Here is a 20,015-nt window from a genome sequence, read left to right as displayed (position 1 = left end):
CAAGGGAAGGAAGGCCTACTCTTAAATGAATCTCATGCATTGGGCCTCTAGTATAATAGAATATATATTCCAGCCGAGACCGGTTTGGCTCAGTGGATAGAGAGTCGGCTTGTGGACTGAAGGGTCCCAGGTTTGATTCCGGTCAAGGGCATGTACCTTGGTTGTGGGCACATCCCCAGTAGGGGTGTTGCGAGAGGCAGCTGATCGATGATTCTCTCTCATCGATGTTTCTAACTCTCTATCCCTCTCTCTTCCTCTCTGTAAAAAATCAATAAAATACATTAAAAAAAAAAAAGAAAGAATATATATTCCATTGCTGTAAGGAATATATTTTCTATACCTTCCAAGCAAGGTCTTGTTCTGGGAACATACAGGCTAGAATAAAACCCAGTCTCTGTTCTCAAAGTGAACACAGGTTAGCTAGGGAGACTAATATAATAGCTTGTGCTGAAGACTTCAAACAAAGTGCTTTGAGAAGTTGAGTGGGGTGTACCCAGAGGAGGGCGGCTTCAGAGAGGAGAGAGACATTGAAGTTGGGACTTTAAGAATGTGTAAGAATTCTGTGGATAAGGGCACTCCAAGGAGCGAGAACTGCTTTTGCAGAGTCACAGAGTTATGACATGCACAATGTCTCTGGGGAAATGAAAGCTGTTCCTTGGTGTGTGTGTGTGTGTGTGTGTGTGTGTGTGTGTGTGTGTATTTGGATAGCACAATGCCCCAGAAACAGTGCATTATTATTTTTTAAATTTTATCTTTATTGTTGAAAGTATTACAGATGTCCCCCTTTTTTCTCATTGCCCCCCTGCACTGCACCCCCTGAAAACTGTTCTTTATGGCTGGATTGTAGGGTATGAAATGGGAGTGTAGAGGATGGGAAAAGAGGGTGAGGGTCTTATAGACCAGCCTATGAAATGTAGCATTTATCTCGTTTAGTAGTGATGGGGAATGCTGAGGCTTTTAAGCTGTGATGTGACCAGATCTGTGTTTTAAGCAGAGCATTCAGGAAGTGTGAAGAGAGTGGAAATAGGAGGCAGGAAGACCCATTAAGGAAGAGAAAAGACTCTAGGACAGATCCAGGAAAGAGAAGAGACTGAGAAGAGGGCCAGAGAAAAAGGAGGGCAAAGGGTAGTCCACAGTGTCCCATGCAGTAGAGTCAAGTAGAGCAGGACATGCAAACCCTACCATCCCAAAGGCTGGGAGAGAATTTGTTGACCCTCCAGAATTCACCAAATAGCAAAGTGTTTGGGAGACAGTGAGAGCTTAAAATGTATTGAGATGGAGCTAGGTTCAAGTCTTTTTCTTTTTTTATTTATTTATATGTTTTATTGATTTTTTTTACAGAGAGGAAGGGAGAGGGATAGAGAGTCAGAAACATCGATGAGAGAGAAACATCAGTCAGCTGCCTCCTGCACACCCCCTACTGGGGATGTGCCTGCAACCAAGGTACATGTCCTTGACTGGAATCGAACCTGGGACCCTTCAGTCCACAAGCCGATGCTCTATCCATTGAGCCAAACCGGTTTTACCTAGGTTCAAGTCTTGGGCAACATCACTGTATGGCCTTGTTAAAAAATACTTAAATTTTCTAACCACAAAATGGGAATAAAGATAATGTCAGCTTCGTAGGGTTGTTGTGAGGATGGAATGGCTGACTGCAGTAAGTTCATTTTACATGGTGTTTGGCATGTGCTGGCACTCATGGTTGTTTTACTATTAGTGTTTGCTATTCTTTGAGTGCTCTCAGCCTCAGTCTCCTCCCTTACAAAAAGAGCTGCCATCTCCTGCTTGCTGTTAGTAGAAATCAAAGAATAAATGAGATGATAGAATTATATTTGCACTTAGAGTCAAATGTTCCCCAAAAGATTAGACGTGACTCATAAATTCTACTCCTAGGAATATGTCCAAGAGAGTAGAAAGATGTACACAGGAAATCCGCAACATTTGCTCATATTCATAGCACGAATGTTCACATTCACTGGTGCCAAAGAAGTCAGGACACCCCATCAATTGTGGTTTGCCCATACAATGGCGTATTATTCAGCCATAAAAAGGAATGAAGCTCTGACACTTGCTACAACGTTGATGAACCTTGGAAACATGATGCTCAGTGAAAGAAGCCAGGCACATAAAACCACGTGCTGTATGGTTCTATTGATATGAAATGTTCAGAATAGGCAAATCTATAGAGACAGAAAGATTAGTTGCTGCCTAGGCCTGTGGGACATAGGGGGATGACTGAGGGTTTTTCTTTTTGGGATGATGAAAATATTTTAAAATTGATTGTCATGATGTTTGCACAATTCTGTGAACATACAAAAATGGGTAAATGTGAATTATATTTATTTAAGCAGTTTAAAAAACAAAAAGTAGGGGAGACTGTACCCAAAACAATTTGGATGAATCCAGACACATAATGAATAAGGCAAGCAACTCTGTGTAGGGGGCGGGGGTGTCTTATTCGTGTTATTTGCTGTAAAGCCTCATGGGGCCCATCTGAAGTGTCATTGGCAGTCTTGCTTTGTAACTGCTTGTATCCTGGAGAATGTTCACTTTCTGTAGTCACCTCCCTTCCACACAGACATGCACACGTGGCTCCTTCCATGTCACCTATCTACCCCTTGGCCTCCAAGACTCACACCTGTACTACAAAGCCTGGATGTTAACATAACTAGGCACTGGATTTTAGTCTGGATTTTAACATAACTGGGCACTAGAGCACCTTAGACCCAGCACACCTTTAGTGACAGGCTTCTTTGCACCTGGTGGCCCCTGCCACAGCGTCCTCCTGCGGGAGGATGGACACCCTCTGCCTACAATGGGGCTGGTCCACCAGGTTCCTGAGAGCTGTTTGCCTCCCAGGTTGTGCAGAAAACTGCCCAAAGGTCTTAGGTGGTTTGGCTCAGTGGATAGAGCATCAGCCTACATATTGAAGGGTCCTGGGGTCGATTCCAGTTAAGGGCTCATGCCCTGGTTGCAGGCTCGATCCCCAGTAGGGGGCATGCCAGAGGCAGCTCATCAATGATACTCTCTCATCATTGTGTTTCTATCTCCCTCTCTCTTCCTCTCTGAAATCAATAAAAATATTGAAGGAGGGAGGAAGGGAGGAAAGGAGGAAGGGAGGAAAAGAAGAAGGGAAGAAGGGAGGAAAGAAGGGAAGGAGGAAGGGAGGAAAACCGCCTATTGGTGGGGAAGGGGGGGCCCCCCTCCATTCTCTCTACAAGTGCTATCTGTTGGCAAAACGATGGGACAGGGGAGATGACAAATTCTTTTTGTTTGCCTTCCTGACTTGGAGTCCACATTACAGAGGGCTGGGGGTAGTGTTCATCCATCTAGTTTAGTTCTCCAGAATTTAAATCAGGCCGGATTCTTACATTGAGACCTGCAAGGAAAAGAACACACATTTTCAGTATTGAGCTTGAAATTTTCACAAACCTCACTGATTAGTGCAACCAGCACCAGGTTGAGAAGACATAGAGTGTGACCATCCTCCCAGCAGCCTCCTCTGTACCCCCTTCTAATCCCTGGCCTCCCACACGGAGTCACTAGACCAGCTCCTACGAACAGATTGTTTGTTTGTTTTTGTATCTTCTGGTACAGGTTGGAGCCAGTTGGTACAGCTGTGCAGCTTTTGTAATGCAACGTTCCGGGTTACCAAAGGGGTTCTGTCCACTGGGGCAGAGCCTGAGCATCATGAAGGGAAAGTCTCTCCTCCCACAATCCTCTGCCTCCTTCTTAGCCCTTTCCTTCGCCCCTTCCTTCCATCAGGCTGATTCGTCATTGGCTTGAAAGCCTCAAACAAAATCATGTGATCATTTCGGGAGTTTCCGTTAATATCCCTGAGCGCTTACTTGCTGCCATGCACCAGGATAAGCACTTTGCACACATTCCTCTCTTCATTCCCACTGGGAGCCTACGCACTTTTACCTAACGCTGAATGGAGGGTGTGGCATGTTTAGAGTTGCAGAGCCAGTGGCTGGCAGACCCCAGCTCTTGTGATTTGACTGAGGGTCTCCTTACTGCTCAGGTTGCTCTCCAAAGCTGATATGAGGCAGCGCATACGAAGTGAGAGGAAGCTGTCATGCTCAGGCTTTGCAAAAATCTGTCTTTACACCCAGCACAGGATAGGAAGGAAGCCCGCGAGCCCTGTGGAATCCACGTTGTTGGGTCACTGATTTGCTTGAATTGCTGCAGAGTCCCAAACCTTTGAAACAAAAAAACACTCTTCACAGAAACGTACAATGTGATGAATATTCATTCACCCAGTGAGCTCACCAATGTGTCCCTTCCCAGCAGCTCTGCCTCATGCCATCTTCCAAGCAAGAGGTCACCCCAGAGTCACCACGCTCCTGACTTCTAACAACAAAGATTAGTTTTCTCTCTTTTTTAGTACTTTTTATAGAAATGGATTCATACAGGATGAGCTCTTCTGTAGATGGCTTCCTTTGCTCCGTTTTATAACTGTGGACATCATCCATATTGTTACACTTGGTGTCAATATCAGTTCTCATTGCAGTATGATGATGCATTATGTGAATATAGCACAGTTTGTCTGTTTTGCTGTTCATGGACATCTGGGTAATTCCCAGATGTGAACTGCTGGCTATTACGATATTGCTGTCACAGGCATTCTGGTGCAGGGTCTGACTATATTTCTGTTGGAAATCCATCGAGGGGTGGAATGGCTGGGTCGTAGCATTTGCATATGTTTAGCCTTGTAGACCTAGCCACGTTGTTTACCCAAAGTGCTTCCCCAATTTACACTCCACCAGAGCATTTGAGCGTTCTGCTGGTCACAGACTAACCAACACTCGGTATTGCCAGACCTTCAGATTTTAGTGTTAAATGATTCTAAACAGAAACATGAATGATTTCAATGTTAACATCTATTTTGTAATATTTCTATCATGGCTCATGAGGCTTGATAGCTCCTTTGCATCTATTATCCGTTTAGCAAACATTTACTGAGCCCCTACTATTTTTTTTAAAATATATTTTATTGATTTTGTACAGAGAGGAAGGGAGAGAAATACAGTTAGAAACATCGATGAGAAAGAGTCATCGATCAGCTGCCTCTTGCTCACCCCCTACTGGAGATGTGCCCGCAACCAAGGTACGTGCCCTTGACCGGAATCGAACCCGGGACCCTTCAGTCCCTAAGCCGACGCTCTATCCACTGAGCCAAACCGGTTTCGGCTGAGCCCCTACTATTGACTGGACTCTGTGTTCTGGTGCTAAAGAGACAGAGAAGAAGATAAAAGAGCTCTGTTCTGAAGGAGCTCCAGGAACCGCTTTTGGTCTCAGCTCAAATGTCACCTCCACAGACACTTGAGCACCTGCCACCATTGTCTTTTGACCTGCTTCCCATTCTTCACAACACGTAACATCATTTAAAGTACTTTATTTATCTGTTTGTTAATTGTTTAATGTCTTCATGAGGGCAGGATCTTGTCTGTTAGATATTCTCCAGTTCCCAGAACAATTTCTGGTACATAGTCAACATTCATTAACTCTTTGAGTGAACAAATGATTTAATAAGCGATAGGCAGGATGAGAACTGAGATCTTAGACTAAAGTACTGGCCAAGCCACTTAATAGCTAGTAATATGTGAGAGAGAGAAAAGAAAAAAAAGATCTGTGTGTGACCTTCATTAAACTGCTTATATTCTGATATTTATTTTCTCATCTATAAAATAATAGTAAGTGTTTGAACTAGCAGAAGAAAAAACTAGTGAGCTTGAAGTTAGATTGATAGAGATTATGCAATCTATAAAACAAAGAGGAAATAAACAGAGCCTCAGAGAAACATGGGACACCTTTAAGTACACCAGCTTATGTGTAATGGGAGTATCAGGAGATGAGAGAGAGATAGGAACAGAAGAAATATTCAAAGAAATAATGCTTGAAAAATTCCCAAATATACTTAAAAACAACAACAAACACCATTAATTAACACAACTAAGAATCTCAACAAATTCCAAGTAGGAAAAATGCAGATTTCCACAGGCAGACAGATCATAATAAAAAGACAAGACAAGAACATCTTGAAAAGAGCAAGAGAAAAATGCCCTCTCACTACAAGGGAACCCAAGTAACATTAACAGCTAATTTATCATCAGAACAGTGGAGGCTAGAAGGCAGTAGAATAATATATTCAAATAGCTAAAAGAAAAGTCAGGGTAATCCCTGTGTTGTAGTATTATTGTTTGAGTTAAAGAAACTGTAAATGCAGTGTCTGACCACAGTGGATCTCTGAACACATTACTAGGGATCATACAGTATTATCTTCAAGTTCTTTTTAAAAAATCCTCACTTGAGGACACTTTTTCTTTTTTAGAGAGAGTGGAAGGGAGGGAGAGGGGGGAGAGAGAAACATCAATGTGAGAGACACATCGATTGGTTGCCTCCCACATGTGCCCCAATGGGGGCAGGAAATGGAACCTCAATCCAGGGATGTGCCCTTGACCAGGAATCAAACCCACGAACCTTCAGTGCATGGGCCAACACTTTAACCACTGAGAACACTGGCCAGGGCTCTTCAAATTCTTTTGTGTTATTGAGTCCACCCTATGTGAGTCTACAAGTGGAGCTCAGTGTTTTATTGCAGAAGGTAAAAATCAGCCTTCTTATACTCATCCAGAAGTTTAGCTCAAAAAAAACACATGACTCTATTTGTGGTCCTTACCAGGAAAGAGGCTTTCTACAAATGACTCTGTTTTATTCATTCAGTCATTTAGTATTTATTGAACACCTTCTACGTGTTTGCTATGAATGATTGCCAATAGAGAGAGGATATAATCTACCTACAGGAATTCACAGAGTAGTTGGAGTAATGGCACTAATCAAAAGGAAAGACATGCCGGGACTGGTTTGGCTCAATGGATAGAGTGTCGACTTGGGAACTGAAGGGTCCCAAGTTCGATTCCGGTCAAGGGCATGTACCTTGGTTGCGGGCACATCCCCAGTAGGGGGTGTGCAAGAGGCAGCTGATCGATGACTCTCTCTCATCGATGTTTCTAACTCTCTATCTCTCTCCCTTCCTCTCTGTATAAAATCAATAAAATATATTTTAAAAAAAAGGAAATACATGAGAAGTATTAAGATTCCAGAATAGGTAGCATTTACCCTAATCAAGGATATGATGAAGGCTTTCCTTAGAAAGTGATGGCTAAACTGAGGTCTGAATGATGGGAGTTTACTATATATATATAGTAAACTATATCATTTATTATATATATATATATATATATATATATATATATATATATATATAGTAAACTATATATTACTATGTACACACACACACACACACACACACACACACACACATACTAGAAGTCCAGTGCATGAAATTCATGCACAGGGGATGGGGGGGTCACCCTCTCCAATCTGGGACCCCTTGAGTAATGTCTGACTGCTGATTTAGGCCCGATCAGTTGGACATCCCTCTTGCAATCTGGGCCTGCTGGCTCCTAACCACTCACCTGCCTGCCTGCTTGATCGCTCCTAACCACTAAGCTTGCCTGCCTGATCACCCCTAACCACCTCTGCTGCCTGCCTGATGCCCCTAACCACTCTGCTCACCTGCCTACTTAATCATCCCTAACTGCTCTCCTCTGCTGGCCTGATCACCCCTAACTTCTCTCCCCTGCTGACCTGATCACACTAACTGCTTTCCTGCCAGCCTGATTTGCCCCCTAACTTCTCCCCTGCCAGCCTGCTTGCCCCTAACCTCCTCTGCCACCTTGGCTTTGTCCAGAAGACGTCCAGTCTAATTAGCATATTACCTTTTTATTAGTATAGATATTGATTTCAGAGAGGAGGGGAAAGACAGAGAGAGAGAGAGAGAGAGAGAGAGAGAGAGAGAGAGAGAGAGAGAGAGAAACATCAATGATGAGAATCATTGATTGGCTGCCTCCTGCATGCCCTTACTGGGGATTGAGCCTGCAACCCAGGCATGTGCCCCGACTGGGTATCTAACTGTGACCTTGTGTTTCATAGGTGGACACTCAACCACTGAGCCACGCTGGCTGGGCCTTTTTTTTTTTTTTTTTTTTTTTTAAAGAATAGTTTATTGAGCTCTGGCCAGTGTGGCTCAGGTGCCATCCTGTGCACCAAAAGGTCACAGGTTTGATTTGCTGTCAAGGGCACATGTCGGATGTGGGCTTGATCCCCGGTGGGGAGCATGCAGGAGGCAGCCAATGGATTGATGTTGTGCACACCCCCTTCCCGGTGACCTTTTGGTGCACGGGAGGACACTCAACCAAATGAGCCACACTGGCCAGGGCTGAGTGGGAGTTTTCTTTCCTGGATAACATGGGAAGGAAAAATGTTTCAGCCAGGGAAATTACATGTCCTAAGGGTCTGTGCCAGAATGGAACAGAACAAAGACAAGAGGGCTGAAAGAAGGTTAATTTGAACATTATATGCCTGGTAATTGGTCAATATCTATATAAAGAAATCCTACAACTAAACAACAACAAAAATACGATTTAAAAATGGGTTTCCCTTGTGGGTGTAGTTCAGTGGTTAACACTGAAGCTTCGCAAGTTTGATTCTTGGTCAAGGGCATGTACTTGGGTTGCAGGTTCAATCCTCAGCTCCAGTCAGGCACATGCTAAAAGCAACCAATTGGTGTTTCTCACATCGATGTTTTTCTTTTTCACTCTCTCTCCCTCCTTTCCACTCTCTCTAAAAATCAACGAGAAAACTATCCTTGGGTGAGAATTAACACACACACAAAAAAACAAGCAAACAAAAAAATGGGCGAAGGACTTAAGTAAACATTTTTCTGAAGAAGGTCTACAAATGGCCAATAAGTACATGAAAAGATACTCAACATCACTAGTCTTTAGGAAAATGCACCTTAACGCCACCATGCAATATTACCCCACACCCATTAGGATGGCTTTATCAGAAAATGGGAAGTTTGGGTGAGGAGGCGGAAGGATTGGAACCCTTGTGCATTCCTTGTGAGGATATGAATTGATGCAGCCACTTGGAAACAGTATGGCAGTTCCTCAGAAAATGAGCCATAGAATTACCATATGATTCAGCAGCTCCACTCTGAGTTAGAAAATCAAAAGCAGGGACTTGAGCTGGTATTGGTACTCCTGTGTTCATAGCAGCATTATTCATAATAGCCAAAATACAGATGCAACTTGGGAGTCCATCATCCAGGGCATATGAACGGATAAGCAGAATATACAAATATATATATTTTTTGTAATATTACCCAGCCTAAAAAGGAAGGAAACTGCCCTACTTGTGTCTCAGCCGTTGAGTGTCATCTGTGCACCGAAAGGTCACAGGTTCGATTCATGGTCAAGGACACATGCCCGGGTATGGGCTAGATCCCTGGTGGGGGGCGTAGAGGAGACATCTCATTTCTATCCCTATTCTGTTTCTATCCCTCTCTCCCTCTCCCTTCCTCTCTCTGAAATCTATTTAATAAAGTGGGGGAGGGGGGCTGGTTGATTTGGCTCAGTGGATAGAGCATCGGACTGTGGACTGAAGGGTCCTGGGTTCGATTCCAGTCCAGGACACATGCCTGGGTTGCAGGCTCAAAACCCAGTACAGGGCGTGCAGGAGGCAGCAGATCAATGTTTCTCTCTCATTATATATATATATATATATATATATATATATATATATATATATATATATATATATAATCTCCCTTCCTCTCTAAAATCAATTAAAAATATTTTTAAAAAAGGTAGGATATTCTGACAGATGCTGCTATGTGGATGAACCTTGAAGACTTTATGCTAAGTGAGATAAGTCAGTCACGGTAAGAGAAATACTGTATGATTCCACTTATAATGAAGTACCTAAGTAGTCGAGTTAGAAGGTAGAATGGTGGTTGCCAGGGGCTGGGGTGAGGATTGGGGAGTTGGTCAGAGAATTGAAAGAGCTCCTATGAATCAAGGTTAGAGGTAGGCTGAGCCATGCAGCATACAGACCACATCAACTGGTTTGTCTTATCCTAAGCAAAGGATGTCAGGGCTGGCAGTGGACAAGAAGGGATGTGGGTGGAATTGGGAGATATTTAGGAGGAAAAGTCTGATGAAGGGTGCGATATGAGTGACTGGGGGGAGGAAGATTGCTCCCAGATGCTTGGGAATCTTTCAGAGGCCCTGGAAGAGGTCTTATTAAGGGAGCTGGGCAGTGCCCTGTCCAGGTCAGTACAAATGTAAACTAATATTTTCTGCCCTCCCCCTCTCACAAGAAGAAATTTGGGCACCTGCAGCCATTCCTCCCTCGAGACACACCCTCCTGGATGGGTGAGCCTCAAGAGGCACAGCGAGTTCATGTTCTGATTTGCTATAACCTAGACACACATTGTCCTTCAGCACTGAGTTCTGTCGGTGTTTTCCTGACCGTGACATTTAGCAGCTTTACAAATGGGCACTTTGGACCAGTTGGGATTTTTCTGGTTACAGCAACAGGAACTTACTCTGGTTACCTAAGCAGAAAAGGACTTGATTTGAAGGTCATGGTTGCTCTCAGAATTATATTCCTTGGTTAAGGAACTCAGCTCAGGTTGGCACCAGAAAGCTGAGCCTGGGCCTGAGGTGCCAGGACAGCTTGCTTTGGAAGGTTAGTATGCTACCACCCAGTGACCCAGCCACTGGACCCTCGACCCGACTGTGGGCATCCTGAAAACTCCCTTCCCTTTCCACCTGCCCTTCATCCTGTGAGATGAGGGCTCTTAACCCAATTTTAGAGCTGAGAAAGCTGAGGCTCAGGGAGGTAGGTAGCTGAAATCAGATGTCTTCCCTAACATGCTCAGTGGCTGTGTCACTGTACCTTCACCCAGCACCCCCAGACTGATGCTTGCCCTGTGGCCCCACAGCTTCCTGAAAGTTAGTCCAGCCAATGTGCATTTATTTTTTATTTATCAATATATATATATATATATATATATATATATATATATATACATATATATATATATATATATATATATATATATATATTTTAATTGATTTTTTACAGAGAGGCAGGGAGAGGGATAAAGAGCTAGAAACATTGATGAGAGAGAAACATCGACCAGCTGCCTCCTGCACACCCCCTACCGGGGATGTGCCAGCAACCATTGTACATGCCCTTGACCGGAATCTAACCTGGGACCTTTCAGTCCGCAGACCGACGCTCTATCCACTGAGCCAAACCGGTTTCAGCAGCCAATGTGCATTTAAAGAGGCTTTTTCGAAAGTATGTATGCATAGACCATGGACACAGATAATAGTGTGGTGAAGGCCTGGGGTGGGGCATGGGCCGGGTGGAGAGAGGCAAAAGGAGGGAAAATGGAGGAAGTCTGTAATACTGTCAATAATAATAATAATAATAATAATAATAATAATAATACTTTAAATTAGGGGCCTTGCCCATAATAAGGGTTATCACCTAAAATAATTTTCTATAGTTTTATAATTTTTTATGGTTTGCCCTACTTATAGAGCAGGACAAACTTCTAATTACTGAACATCTGCTCTTATCATCCTGCAAGGACCTTTCCTCCCCTCTGAAGTCCCAGGTGCCTTAGCTCAGAATGCCAGAGATATACCTGATTTTCCCTTTCTCTCTCTGAACCTCTCCTGTGTGGAGGGTCTCTGACTCGCTCAGATATTGGGGTTCCCATATGTATGTATGTAATTAAATTTGATTATTCCCCCCCCCCCTCTCTCTCTCTCTCTCTTTCTCTCTCTCTCTCTCTTCAGTATTGGTCCTGAAATTCAGAACCAGGAACAGCAGTTGCTTTGTTCATTTTTCCTACCTAACCACAAATGAAATTGAGATGAAAGGGGAGATCTGATTGGACTTTATGCTAAGTGAGATGAGTCAGTCACGGTAAGAGAAATACTGTATGATTCCACTTATAATGAAGTACCTAAGTAGTCGAGTCAGAAGGTAGAATGGTGGTTGCCAGGGGCTGGGGTGAGGATTGGGGAGTTGGTCAGAGAATTGAAAGAGCTCCTATGAATCGAGGTTAGAGGTAGGCTGAGCCATGCAGCATACAGACCACATCAACTGGTTTGTCTTATCCTAAGCAAAGGATGTCAGGGCTGAGTAGGGGGCAAGCTGCCTGAACCTGTTATGAAATCCCCCACCTCCACCTTCACCCCCATTATAAATAAGTAGAATTTCTAATGCAAGGCAGCCAGAAACAGCAGACACTCTCCACAACCTCTTCCTAATCCTTCACCAGCAATCCTTCCTCCTGTCAGTTCTTCCTAGGGTGAGAGGAAAGGTCACCTAGTTATCATTCCTAGCTACTTACCCAGCATGAAAAATGGCTTTTTGAGTCCTCACCAGGTAGCTCAGCTGGTTAGAAAGTTGTCTTGATATGCCAGGATCTCGGGTTCAATATCTGGTCAGGGCACATGCAACAAGCAAACAATGGGGGAGGGGAGGAGGGGGGGAACAAAAAGAAGCAACCAACGATTGTATAAATAAGTGGGACAACAAATTAATGTTTCTCCCTTCCTCTTTCTCTCTTTCTTAAAAAAAAAAAAAAAAAAAAAAAGCTTGTCCTGACAGAGCAGATAAATGACACTTTACATAACTGATTTAATCTCTGACCTCAATTTATTTGGAAGGAAAAAAAATGCTACTTTTGTTTCCAATCCCATTAATAGGTTTTTGGCTCTAACCAGCCATTCAAAGAATATCCCAGTAGCAAGTTCATCCCGAAATTGTCTGAATTAGGGTTCCACCATCAGAACTGAGCAGTGCCCGGTCACAGCTGCTGTCTGTTGACCTAAGGGCAGGGTCCTCGCTGGGGCCAGCTAATCTCCAGGAAACCGGGAGCATCCTACGTCATGGCCTCGTGGCTTCTCCACACAGCAGCCAGGTCTTGGGGTTTTTCATTTTTGTAAGAACTATTTTATTTCCAGGACTAAAATGACATGATTTTTAAAGTTAATGGACCCTTTCAAGTCTAACACATTGGCTTTTTTTTCCTTTGCATTTTAAAAAATATATATTTTATTGATTTTTTACAGAGAGGAAGGGAGAGGGATAGATAGCTAGAAACATTGATGAGAGAGAAACATCGACCAGCTGCCTCTTGCACACCCCCTACCGGGGATGTGCCCGCAACCAACGTACATGCCCCTGACTGGAATCGAACCTGGGACCTTTCAGTCCGCAGACCGACACTCTACCACTGAGCCAAACCGGTTTCGGCTTCCTTTGCATTTTTATCGTGTGTTTCAATTTAGCAGCATCAAATCACCTGTGCTATACACAACTTTCCAAAATCATACCATATTGTAATGTGAAATGAATGAGTGCATGTATGTATGTAGACGCATTGGTGGTATAAGGTACACGACCAGTTTGGTGGGATAGGGTGGGAGCAGACCACACAAGGGTGTGAGTCTCTGGGGTTTCTTTGGGAGCCACCTTGGAGGCTGGCTACCCCAACAGCCCTATTTAGTTAGTGCCCATCCCCCATTCTCATTTTGTCCTGTTTCATATGCTTCTAATTCCTATCACTACCTGAAGTTATTTTATTTCTTTGTTGTAAAATAAGTGTGTGTCTCTTTTCCTCCCCTGATCAGATCTCCTCTGACCTGCCCACTATGGTCTCCTCTGTACTTAGGGACATAGCACCTGGCACCTAGTAGGTACTCAGGAAACATTGGTTGAAGGAAAGAAGAGTGAGCGTCAAGCTCAGTGCTGGGAGCCAGGAAACATATCAGTATCTTGTTGGCTTGCAGCCTCTATCTTAAAGGCCTGAGCCTAGATTGGGTTCTTTGAGCTGTGTTCCCACCTCTCTGAACTGTTGGAACCTAAGCTGATTTAGTAGCTTCTCTATTTTGGATCCCAGAGGAACACATTCCCTGGGCCCCAGGAGCTTCCAGCACTGACTGTGGTATTTCCTTAAATGCCCGTGCCCTATCCTCAGAGTAAGCTGGACAACTAGTAACTGACACTCCACCTTCTACAGGGACTTCTGAAGTGGAGACCTCCCCCTTCACAGCAATGGTTTTAGATGCTGGCTGGCCATCTCTCCAGAATGACAAAGAGTCATTACTTCCCCTACACAGTCTAGCCCCCAGTGACCAAGAATTGCCTCACATTCCATCATTCACATTTCTTTGTAAGGCCCCTGCGGAGCCCCTCGGCCTGGCCTCACACTCATCTCTCTGGCTGTGAGACTGTGCTAAACTACACATTTCTCCTGATCATATCTTGCCAAAGCAGGAATATCTTGCTTATGATTCCATAATAATACAGCTCCACAGTCCTTTGCAGTTCCAAAATTCAAAAAGCTCTGATCACTGCAAGTTTTTTTTTTTTTTTTTTGGTGTGTGTGTGTGTGTGTGTGTGTGTGTGTGTGTGTGTGTGTGTGTATGAGAGACAGGGAGAGGGAGAGGGAGAGGGAGAGGGAGAGGGAGAGGGAGAGGGAGAGGGAGAGGGAGAGGGAGAGGGAGAGAGAGAGAGAGAGGGAGAGAGAGAGAGAGAGAGAGAGAGTTTGCAGGGGCCAGCTTCTCCAACCAAGACCATCAGGAACCTACTAAGGTTGAACACAGGTTTACTGACTTGTTGCTACAAGGGAGGATACATACCATGGTTCTGATTGGTCCCTTTCACTCTGCTGGTGACAGGCAAGATGAACAGCAGTTATTAGCCACATATACTCACAGAGCAGGGAGGGCCACTCGGGGTGTCATCAGGAACAGAGTGAACCAGCAGGGGCTGTGGGCTGCAGGCTTTGTAGTAAGGGAGTGGGGCGCCCCCTGGTTCCTCCAGGAGGAGGTGATTGGCTCGTGTGAATAGTTTCACAAACTGGCAGGGAACTGAAGCCCCTCAGGTGGAGGCTGGGGTGGAGTGCAGCTGGTCTGGCTGGTGGGGGAAACTAGCTGGGTGGGGAGCCTTTCCTGCTGGGTGGGGGTGGGGGGCACATCCAAAAGGACCAGGGGAACTCAAGGGCCCGGTGAGGCTCAAAGATGTCAAGGCAACCCTTGAATTTTCAAGTCTTATGACACAGTGGGGAGTCCAGGGACATCTCATAAGAGTGTTAAATTAGAAAGACTTAAAGGATGGGATTTTGGCCCATGTTAAGTGACTGGAGGGAGGGTTCTGGATTGGGTACTGTCAGGAAGTAGGGCTGATTCTGTAATTGGATACTTTAATCAGTTTTATCTAGAAGTCAGAAGGAATGACACAGGTGAAGTTTTGGTTGTTCAAGAAGCAGTGGTCACTTGTATTAGCCAGGATAGTGGGCTATCTGGTCACGTTTGTGGTTTGGACAGTTATTCTTATTATTGTCTGAGTTCAGACCTAATTATGACTGATCTTACCTTGGATTTTTGTGGGAACAGAGCAGCCCTGTTGGGTCTGGTGTTCTGTGAAACTGTGTCTACTGGGGTGTACCACGGCCCTTCTAAGCCAACTCCAGAACTTCTGATGCTTAGCCAGTTCCTACTGTCAGGAGCTGCCTGCCCTCACCCCCACCCACCCATAGCTAAGGGTGGATGAAGGCAGTCCTCAGAACACTCATCTACAATACTATATCCAGAGCTTTGTCAATACCAAGTGTTCAGAGAACATTGTCATAGCTGGACTGCGATTAGAACCTCTGCTGGCTTGCAGGGTGAGTTGTTGAGTCCTCTTATAAGACAGCTGTTGCTCTGAGACTCTGGACAAAACACATTGGCTACCTGTAACATTGGCCATTATCAGAAATAGAACTGGCTATTGGACGTAGCACCAGACCCTGAAAGTAGAGTTAGTTAACTTAATTATTTATTTATTTATTTATTAATAAATTTTTATTGTTCATATTATTACAAATGTTCCTTCCCCCCTCCCCATTGCTCTCCTCCACCAGGTTCCCACCCCACCCTCTGCCCTTTCCCTACCCCACATTGTCCTCATCCATAGGTGCACAGTTTATGTTCAGTCTCTTCCCACATCCCCCTCCCCTTTTCCCCAAGAATCGTCAGTTCACTCCCCTTCCATACCTCTGATTCTATTATATTCAACAGTTAATATTGTTCATCAGATTTTAAAAAAAATTTCCTTGGTTTTTAGATTCACTTGTTGATAGTTACGTATTTGTTGATCATAATTTTTATCTTTATTTACTTTCTCTTCTGAAAGAACCCCCTTCAGCAATTCATATAATTCTGGTTTGGTGGTGATGAACTCCTTTAGCTTTTTTTTATTATTAGTGAAGCTCTTTATCTGGCCTTCGATTCTGAGTGATAGCTTTGCTGGATAGATTATCTTTGGCTGTAGGTTCTTAATATTCATCACCTTGAATATTTCTTGCCATTCCCGTCTGGCCTGCATGGTTTCTGTTGAGAAATCAACTGACAATTGTATAGGTGCTCTTTTATAGGTAACTACCTGCTTTGCTCTTGCTGCTTTTAATATTCTCTCTTTGTCTTTTGCTCTTGGAATTTTAATTATGATTTGTTTTGGTGTGGTCCTCTTTGGATTCCTTTTGTTTGGAGTTCTGTGCGCTTCCTGGACTTGTAGGTCTAATTCTTTCACCACGTGGGGGAAGTTTTCTGTCACTATTTCTTTCAGTATGTTTTCGATATCTTGCTCTCTCTCATCTTCTGGGACCCCCATAATTCTGATGTTGGTTCGCTTGAAGTTGTCCCAGAGGTTTCTTACATTATTTTCAATTTTCTGGATTCTCTTGCCTTCTAGCTTCTGTGGAGGAGTGTCTTCTGGCTCTTTATGTTCCAAATCTTTGACTTGATTCTTGCGATCTTCCATTTTGTTTTTAGGACTCTGTATAATATTTTTAAAAATATATATATTTTATTGATTTTTTACAGAGAGGAGGAGAGAGGGATAGAGAGCTAGAAATGTCGATGAGAGAGAAACATTGACCAGCTGCCTCCTGCATACCCCCTACTGGGGATGTGCCCGCAACCAAGGTACATGCCCTTGACCGGAATCAAACCTGGGACCCTTCAGTCCGCAGACCGACGCTCTACCACTGAGCCAAACCGGTACCACTGAGCCAAATCGGTTTTGGCATCTGTATAATATTTTTTATTTCAGATAATGTATTCTTTATTTCTTGTTGATCCCTTATCATTTCTTGTTGATCCCTTATCATTTCTTGTTGATCCCTTATCATTTCTTATTGATTTCTTATTAATTTTAGTTTATCTCTTTTCATATCTTCATAGGTCTTATCAATCTTTTCTAGGAAATTCTTGAAAAACCTTATAAGCGAAGATTTGAACTCTATATCCAGTCACTTTTTGTCCTCCATTTCTTTTGTTTGTGACCTATTTCGTTGTCGCATTTCGCAGCTACAGATGGGGTGGGGTTTCAGGGTGGAACCTACAGCCTTGGCTTCCGTCAGCCCCGCCCTATGCGGCTCCTGGGTCTCAGGGTCCTTCAGTACTCGTTGCAAGCGCCTCTGAGAGAAAGGTGCCCTCGATTTTCGCCTGCTACCAAACAGTCTAGGCTTTCCCCCAGTGAGCCCGGTATTGGGGTTCAGATCAGTTGGAAGTGGAGTTGGAGGTGGCATTCAGAGCAGTCTGGAGCCCCTGTCTCCTTCCCGCCAAGGCAATTCCGCGGCACAGCCAACTGTCCCTTCTCTGCACACAATGAGACCTCCTTTCACCGCTCCCCCTGGGGTTCCACCTTACAGCCCAGGTCCCTCTGGATGAGCCTGGGTCCCCAGGGTCTGGCCTAGAACTGGAGTTCAGAGCAGTCGGAACTGGGGCCCAACACAGTCGGAGCTTTTATCTCCTTCCTGTTAGCCAGGCTCTCAGCCACCCCTCCTCTCCGCGCGCCGCATGTCTCCGTACCTTTGGCTTTTACAGCTCCTCCGCGCTTCCTTCTGGTTTTCTCCTTGCTTCTCGTTGTAGAATTTCCAGTCAGTCGACTTTCCTGTAGTTCTGGGTAATGTCCATTTTATATTTTAGTTGTATTTTATTGAAATTGTTGTGTGCAGCTGCGGCTAGGTGTTTACCTGGGCAGCCATCTTCGGATTCTTCGAGTTAGTTAACTTATGACCCAGCAATTGCACTCCTAGCAGAGACACGAAATAACTGAAAACTTGTACTCAAACAAAACTTGTATACAACTTTCCATAGCAGCATTGTTCACAATAGCTAAAAGGTAGAATTGGTCTAGATTCTAGATTCATATCCATTAAGTAGATATGCAATGGATATGCAAACTGGTCTATCCCTACATTAGAATATTATCTATAATAATAAAAGGGTAATATACTCATTAGACTGGACATCCTTTAGAGCAACATTCCAGAGGAAGCTGGAAGCCCAGGTGAGGGTGCCAGAGGGAAGCCAGTGCCGGCAGCTGGGGGAAGGAAGACCTATTCTTGCACGAATTTTGTGCTTCGGGCCTCTAGTTCAATCATAAAAGGAAATGAAGTGCTGACAATGCTGCAGCCTGGATGCATCTTGAAAACATTGTGCTAAATAAAAGAAACCAGTTATAAAAGGCCACATATTCGGTCATGTGAAATGTCCAGAATAGACAAATCCATAGAAACACAAAGCACATCAGTGATTGCCAGGGGCTGGCAATTAGGGAAATGAAATGACTGTTAATGAATGCAGCATTTCTTTTTAGGATGATGAAAATGTTTGTAAGTAAATTGTAGTGACAATTTCATGACTCTGTGAATATAATAAAAGTTATTGAATTGTATACTTTTTTTTTAGATAATATTTTTTTTTTCAGAGAGGAAGGGAGAGTGAGAGAGATAGAAACACCAATGATGAGAGAGAATCATCAATTGGTTGCTTCCTGCACACCCCCTACTGAGGATCAAGCCTGCTCTTGCCTGGAATCACACCTGGGACCCTTCAGTGCACAGGCTGACACTCTATCCACTGAACCAAACCGGCTAAGGCTGAATTATATATTTTAAATGGATGAATTGTATGATATGTGAATTGTCTCTCTATATAAAAGCCTAAGTGACCATTGGACAGTTCAGCCGGTCACTATGATGCACACTGACACTAGGGGGCAGATGCTTCAATCAAGTAGGTCAGCTTGCTGCTGGGGTCAGGCCGGTGGGGACTGGGCAAGATGGGGCAGACACACCCTAGAGCCCTCCTGTGGCCCCTCTACAGGCCTGATCATGCGCCGGTGGGGTCCTGGATTGTGAGAGGGCGCAGGCCAGGCTGAGGGACCCCACCGGTACACAAATCCGTGCACCAGGCCTTTAGTATCTTAATAAAACTGTCACAAGAAGAAGTAATATCTAAGTAGGGCCCAGACAGAACTGGGAATGTATATATTTATCACAGTAGGACTGAGCCTCTTTTTTTCCTCTCAAGGTGAGTGAATTCCTTCAGTGGAATTAAGCAGTTCTGAAGAGTGTCTGAAGAGAAGAAACCGAGTGTTGTAGCATTCAGAGTCTCAGCATCAGTTTCCGTTATTCTGAAGAACTGGGTTTTGTAGATAAAGTATTATAGTAAAGACCTCAGCAGAAGCATTTGTTGATGTGAGGTCAAGAACCTGTTAGTAATAAACAACATCCCTGCAAAGGTCCCTACATTAAATTCAGTCTCCTGTGCTCCTTGGCCATGATCACTGGCAACACTAGGATACCAGGTTAAGTGTGGGAAAGAAGTCTTTGGGTCCACACGGCCCTGGCACTTTACATGGAGTATTTCTACAGCCCCTCCTTTCCTCCCCTAAGGCCCCCTCCACACACACACTGCTTCCTAGCAACTGCACATGGGAGGCTTTATTTCCCATTTAGCAGGCAGGGAAGCTGAGATTCAAAGAGGTTAAGTCATCTAAACAAGGTCACACAATTGCTGAGAAAGTCATGAGCATGAACCCAAAGTGGACAGGTGTCTACTGTCTCTTCTGTGAGGAAGCCAACTCAACCCCTGTGGTGGGGTGAGGTGGGGGGGGGGGGGCAGGCTCATGCTATGTGCTATGTATAAACAGTGTGCACTATATGCCAAGAATTTTGGGGTGAGCCAGGAGCGGGGGCTCCTGGAGTTGAGTCAGGGCTTTCCTTGCAGACTTTCCTGGGAAAC

The 20,015-nt window shown here is 44.3% G+C and overlaps 1 protein-coding gene across 1 annotated transcript in view; it reads left to right on the top strand.

The window, feature by feature from the left end:
• CUNH16orf96 (chromosome unknown C16orf96 homolog) overlaps positions 1-20,015 on the top strand; it is a 64,554-nt gene that overhangs the window by 2,182 nt on the left and 42,357 nt on the right. The window lies entirely within an intron of this gene.

The sequence above is a fragment of the Pipistrellus kuhlii genome, unplaced genomic scaffold (genome assembly GCF_014108245.1).
Source record: "Pipistrellus kuhlii isolate mPipKuh1 unplaced genomic scaffold, mPipKuh1.p scaffold_m20_p_4, whole genome shotgun sequence".
NCBI lineage: Eukaryota > Metazoa > Chordata > Mammalia > Chiroptera > Vespertilionidae > Pipistrellus > Pipistrellus kuhlii.
This window is presented reverse-complemented; position numbering and strand designations above follow the sequence as displayed.